This window comes from Dermacentor variabilis, unplaced genomic scaffold (assembly GCF_050947875.1).
Source record: "Dermacentor variabilis isolate Ectoservices unplaced genomic scaffold, ASM5094787v1 scaffold_12, whole genome shotgun sequence".
Taxonomy (NCBI): Eukaryota; Metazoa; Arthropoda; class Arachnida; order Ixodida; family Ixodidae; genus Dermacentor; species Dermacentor variabilis.
Genome location: NW_027460280.1, coordinates 24,765,950 through 24,773,176, shown reverse-complemented (window position 1 = coordinate 24,773,176; position 7,227 = coordinate 24,765,950).

Sequence of the window (7,227 nt, the reverse complement as noted above, 5' to 3'; positions counted from 1 at the left end):
GTGTGTTAAATTGCAACGCCATCATCGCTTCCAAAAGAATGTGACCGTATAAGTCCACTATCCTTGGGCATACTTCATTCCGCCTGGGTGCCACTGCCTGACTCATCACCTTTATATTTTTAAATCGGCCCCGATGACGTATGCCATGTCGTTGAACAAAAATATATACCATTTCTAAAGAACGAACCATCATAGCTTCACGACAAAGCCCGGTACGTTGGGGCGAGTTGTCATCTGTGATAACGATAAAAGCGGCAGCACGTCGTTCAAAAATGACTTGTCACTCCCCGGTTTCGTAACTCAAGGACGCGACTAAACCGTAGAAGGGTAATTACAACTTTGACATGATGCTTGCGACCTTTTAAGTGCCGGACGAGTGCATTCTTTGTACATATTTCAGGTGCATGTCATCGAAAGGCTTAAGCCTTTAAACAGCAAGTTTTTCACAATCACTTCGGTGGTTGCACAGAAAGCGCGGACTATCAGTGCGCTTTTAACACGCACGTTCTAAACCAAAACACTTATTTACGAGAAAGGGGCTCCCATATTACCCATGGCGAGAAACTGATCGACAAAATACAGCTCATTGTCCCGGTGTGTTGATTAGACGAACTCTACTGCCTGTTTTCCGTACTATGACAAAAAAAATAGTTTTTATAGGTCAGTATAGCCTATACGTTAAATAGGAAATTGAAGTCAGTCACATAAACTGTCCTATATCATAAAAAAGTTAAATTATAGGGTTTTACGTGGGAAAACCACCTTCTGATTATGAGCCACGCCTTAGTGAGGGACTCCGGAAATTTGGACCACCAGGGATTTTTTAACGTGCACCTAAATCTAAGTACACGGGTGTTTTCGCATTTCGCCCCCCATCGAAATGCGGCCACCGTGGCCGAGATTCGATCCCGGGACCTCGTGCTTAGCAGCCCAACACCATAGCCACTACACAACCACGGCGCGTTGTCCTATATCATAAATTACAAGAAAACTGAAAGTTTACTTCATAATACTCGCCAGGCAAACTTTGATGCATGTGATTCATTTCAATTTGTTGTCTGTTCGAGGGTAAAAATGGTCTGTGCAAAATTTAATTGTGTGACATCTGAACAAATTCATAAGAACTTTGTCCTTCAACATGCGTTCCTATTGGTCAAGCACATATATTTCTATTATATGTTGGCCCGCCGTGGTTGCTGAGTGTCTAACGTGTTGGGCTGCTGAGCACGGAGGTCGCGGGATCGAATCCCAGCCACGGTGGCCGCATTTCGATGGGGGCGAAATGCAAAAACACCCGTGTACATAGATTTAGGTGCACATTAAAGAACCCCAGGTGGTCAAAATTTCCCGAGTCCTCCACTACGGCGTGTCTTACAATCAGAAAGTGGTTTTGGCACGTAAAACCCCATAATTTAACTTTAAGAGCAAGGAAAAAAAATTTAGTGCCTTCCACTCTGTGAAGAAGGGCAACCAGCGTAGCTGTATTGGAATGACTATATTGACAACTGTACTGATTTATATTGTTTCTATAGGATTGCTATTTTGGTTGAATAAAGTGACCACAGTGACCATAGATTCCTGTCGCTGTGGTACACCACGACTGGTTGTACTGTTGTGCTAGACAAGTTCTTGACAAAGGTTAGATCTATACACGGCCGGTAACGCGTGATCGGCACCTGACGTCCCTGTTGCACTGTATTCGAGACCATTCCAACAGGAAGAATACATCTAATTGTCGTCAGGGCGCGCTAGGTCCACGTTAAAGTCGACGATTGGGGGGTACATTATTGCGTTTTATTATGCTTTTGGTCCTTCCAGTGAGAGCGAAGGAGCGCCGCCATCCCACGTTCTGTATATGGCCATGAAGGTCATATATATATATGGACGATATGACGATAACATTCAGAGCGACCGCCGCGGCTAATAACATCACGCGGAAGTGGTAATGCACTTTATACATAGACGGAAGATGATAACGTTCAGGGTGACCGCTGCGACTTTCTTCTTTCGCGCATGCACATGGGGTTGCACCGGAAGAGCTTTCGACGTACAGGACGGACGGACGGGCGAATAGGCTGGCCCATATACAGCTTCGCTGTAAAAAGAACTTGACTGAATTATTTTGCTTGAACAAAGATGCAGGCTATGATTTGAGCTGTTTTACTCAACCTTGCTGCTCATCAAACATTCCAAAGTAGAGCACTGCACGAGCCGGTTTTTCATCGCCGGGCTCGGCCCGAGCCCAACAGTACCATGCGCTGGCCTGCCCGAGCCCGTCCCGCTGTCTTTAAGCTTGGCCCGTACTTGACCCGGGCCCAAAAGATTGCGACGCGGCTCGACCCGGCGCGGCCTGGTTCTGTTCGCCATCAGCGCTTGAGCCTACACGAGCTAGGCCGAGTTCTCGGTTACTGTGAAGATACTGTCATGTGATCAACGGATGCCGGACGGTTTTCAAGCTCCATCAAAGCAGCTTTTTGCCTTGCGTCACGTCTTGCTGGTTATTTTAGCTATGCGTAAAAAAACATTTAATTTCATTACTATACCAGAACAGGGACATATTATTTACTTATTTATTTATTTATTTATTACCCTCACGGCCAAAGGCATTATAGAGGGGAGTGGGTTACAGCAAATGAGAAATCAAACAAATATGAGTAGTTCGCATGTTTAAGTACAAAGGCTTCTAAATATAGAGTTTTAGCTAGGGTTAACAAGGTCATGATAAATTGGTAGCAAACTAAGATAGCAAGCGGTAAATGCAAACGTACTTAGGTTACAACCATACAGTAACCAGCAACAAAAAATGTTTCAATTACACAATGTTAGCTAGAACTGCTCGAAATCTTTGGTTATCGCAAATATATACGACTTCACCAGGAAGATGGTTCCATTCCGTGGATGACCGCAGAAAAAAATGTCTGCAAGAAAGTTCGTGTTACCTAATTTAAGACCAACTTTATAACGGTGGTCGATTCGAGGCGATACGTATTGTGGCTGAAAAATGAAGTGTTGAATGATGGTGTAATTTATGAACAAGGACTAAACGTGCAATTTTACGACGAAAAGAAAGTGGGGCAAATGCGAGGTTGGTTTCGCGGCAAACACACTTGCAGTTTTGTTGTAATTACGTAAGATGAAATGAACTGAATTATATTGCACGAGTTCTAATGAATTAATTATTTTGTGAATGGCAGGATCCTAAACGGCGCATGCATATTCAAGTTTAGAACGTATAAAGGTAGTATAAAGAAGCATTTTTAACGATGAAGGGGCACTTGAAAAGTTACGGCTTAGGTAGCCAAGCATGCGGTTAGCATTGCGGATTACGTCGTCGGTATGAGCATTTCAAGATAAATTAGCAGAGATATGCACACGTAGGTATCTATAAGGTTGAGCTAATTACAAGGGAACATTATTTGGGTAATATGTATGCATGCTGTTAGTTATTCGGGATACAAGCATCATTTTACATTTGCCAAGATTTAGCTCCATTAGCCAATGTTTGCACCAGTCAGCTACGCTAATTAGATCAGGCTGAAGATGGTCAGCATCCTCTGCATTAGTTATTTCACGAAAAACAACACAGTCATCAGCAAATAAGTGAATGTTAGATGATAGTGACGAAGGGAGCTCGTTAGTGTAAATGAGAAACAAAAGAGGCCCGAGTACTGAACCTTGAGGTACTTAGAACAACAGAAAACTGAGCTAGTTGGTAAGGATTCATAATGCAAAGAAGGGGTAAGGCGCGCAGACACGGACACAAGAGAAGAGAAATGGACAACACGAACACCAACTATCAACTGAAGGAAGCACTGTGGCGAAAAAAAGAAAGAAGACACAAAACTCACCTGCGCATGCTCCGGTACACCGGAAGTTATGCTTCGAAGTGGGAAGTTATGGCCGTCTGCAGTTACACATTGAGAGCGGTCAGATAGAAAGCATTCAAGCCATTTCAGGACGTTAGTGCCAAGGTTCAGCTGACTTAGTTTATAGTGTAGAAGTTTATGACAGACCTTATCAAATGCTTTAGCGAAATTTAAAAAAATGCAATCTGCAATAGACGAATGATCGAGAACACGATGCAATTTGTGCGTAAAGATTGCAAGCTGAGTTTCACATTCGCGAAATGCGAAGGTTGTGGGTTCGGTTCCCACCTGCGGCAAGTTGGTTTTTCATCCACTTTAATTTCGATTAATTTATCGTTTCTTTATTTGCATTTATTAAAAAAACACAAGTAATTTCCCCTATGTTGTCTTTGATATCAGTGTTTGTTGGCTTCTTCTGATATGACTAATAAATATCGGGCCCCTCGGTTAACCCCATTTCTTCTTGTCAGCAGCCTTTAAAGAAAGATAACGCGAATTCATTTCTTAATCAGGAAAGTAAAAAGGTTGAACAATATTCTTCATGAATCAATAAAACGATGGACACCGACCAACAGAAGTGCAAAAAAAAATGATTAAATGCTTCATGCTTCATCCCGACCAGACGGGCTTCCGTCGAACCCTCGATTTCAAGAATATTCTTCGTAGTATGACTTGTATTGCGATGAATGGCTGATAACTGAGACATTAAGGACTCGCCAGCTCAAAAGGGGGCTGAGCAATCCTAACTCACTGCAAGTGCCTTTGATACAATGAAATCGCATTATTTGTTTTGAGCAAGCCGAAAATACGGTATTCGTTATATAAGAAAGAAAAGAATGCTGAGATCTACGTAGGACAGAAGGAGGTACAGACGTTTAACCAGCTCGCCACAAAGTTGAGCAATGACCGTCAAGCCAGCGTCCCATAGAAAACGACACCAAGCAGGAGCGCACATTCAGCTAGTAGGCGTATTTCGGGAGCGCACGTCAAAGCTACGTCACAGTTGCTATGCCGACGCCTTGGGCGACGTCACGTTAGCCACTTCTACAAGAAGAATTTGGCGAAAACACATTAAAGAGCTAGTGTGGCGAGAGAAAGCCTTGCGTCGGTCCCGCCTCCCTTATTCAAGCTGAAAACACGTAAATACCGAGTGGCTGCGGTTTTCCGCTGCCTCTCCTTTCACTTTTGCGCCGCAATTGGCTGCCTGAACGTTTGAATAATGTAAATGTGCCGTTGCTCGTGTCGTCTTTTTGCTTTGCCTTGACAATATTTTTTTTTCTTCTCAGTTGGTACAGGGGTGTGCAGATTGGCGAGATGAGAAAACAACTTCGAGGAAACTATTCCTTCCACCCGATTGCCAAATAGTGTCGGTGGTCCTAAAAATAAATAAATAAATAAGGTCAAAACGCGCATACGCACGCATGCAAGAAATCTTTAACCCTTTTGAGTTCAAAGGAAAGACGAAGGCGATGAACATGGCAGCCGAGCTTACACACCTCCGACAGTGCTTTGAACACGGCTCGCCTTTTGTAAGAGTTGGGTTCCAGAGGCAGGCACTTGCTGTGGTGCTAAGGGTAGGCGAACGAACACGTTTTAAAAAGCTTCTTTTTTTTTCGCATGACCCTCCTTCGGTGCCCTCCTTTTTACTAGCATTCAAGGATAGCAGATGAGAATTTCAGAAAGACAGGGGCACAAGAAGGCACCTATTCAGGATCGTAAATGATAAAATTTCCGTGGGTAGTTGAGTCAACTATTTGGTGCGAACCATGACAGAAATTGGCAGAAATAGAAAATAATAAGATTATATATACGAATACTCATTTACATTATAAAATAAGACGGGCGGTCCTGTGGAATCTTAAGAACAGTGCATTACAGGTTCAGGTTAACTTTTGGCTAACACATTTCCCGGTCGATTATCGTTTAAAAATTATGCGGTGAGCAGTCACGAACCTTTTTGTAGATGTAGTTATGGAAGAGAGAGAGAAATAGAGAGAAACATAGAGAAGGTAGGAATATGCACAGAAGGTATTAAATTATTTCTTCACAGCTGCAAATGTTACGGGTAGGAGTGTATGCCTATGCAATAATAACCCGAGTAGGACTTCGTAAATGCGACACCCAGCCACAGCCAGTACAACGTAGTTTTGTGATTATAATTATATGAAGAAATGTTGGAGAGAAGAGCATGGTGCCGGTTACACTTAGTCACGTTGAGGAAATGGAGCCACGTCACAGCCGTTTGAATAAAGAGAGAAAACAAAGGCTATAAGTAATGTCACTGCTTAAAAATAGAAAACAGCGTGCGTTATCTGCATTCATATTGACGAAGAATACAACTGGTTTCGGCAAACTTCCTGAAAACAAGTGACACATTTTGTGGAGCATGTATTGGCCAAGGGCCCAGCAGCTTCTCTGTGCTCATAATTGTCTTTGATCAATCCCCGTTATTTTAAACCGGCGTCTTCGTTCTGTGCTCGGAGCACTCTACAAGATGTTCGGCGTTTTCACCTAAGTTGCCGCACAATTCGCAACGAGCGTTTCAGCCCAGTCAACGCGATGCAGCAGTTGATGCATCAGCATAAGAAATTCAACAAGCGCGTCAATGTCGGAAATAAAATTGATATCTCATCATTTCCTTCTACTATTACTGGAAGATGCCTTTGCATAAAAGTTACATATTGTCACAGTCGGTAATGTGGAAAGAAGACGGCGCTGATGGCGGTCTTGGAGACGACGAAGAAGTGTTTAGCAGTATCGATGCTCTACGCTTGTTGGCTCAGCCATTAAAAGCCATCTATAAATAGACGAACGCTTCTTCCTTCCCGTAACATCATTGGTGGAGGTGCTGGGTACTCACTTGAGCAAGACGGAGCTCCGCAGCGGACGTAACCTGGCCGTCATGTCATCCGAAGGAGAGAGTTCAACCGCGGCCCCGTCGTCGCCACCGACGGTCATCCTGGCCCAGCCTCGCGACCCTGGCATGTTTTCCGGGATTGACAACGTTGACGTCGATGACTGGTTACAGAATTATGAACGGGTCAGCGCACACAACAGGTGGGATAACACGCTTATGCTGGCTAATATAATATTCAACCTCAAGAAAACAGCACGGGTTTGGTTCGAAACACATGAAAAAGAGATTACGAGTTGGGACCAGTGTAAACAGAAGCTGAGAGATTTGTTCGGCAAACCCGTCGGCCGCCAACGTGCTGCGAAGAAGGACCTTGGGACCCGTGTACAGACGTCCACTGAATCTTACGTGGCGTATATCCAGGACGTCCTCGCTCTTTGCCGCAAAGTAGATAACAATATGGCAGAGGCAGACAAGGTCAGCCACGTCTTAAAAGGCATCGCGGAC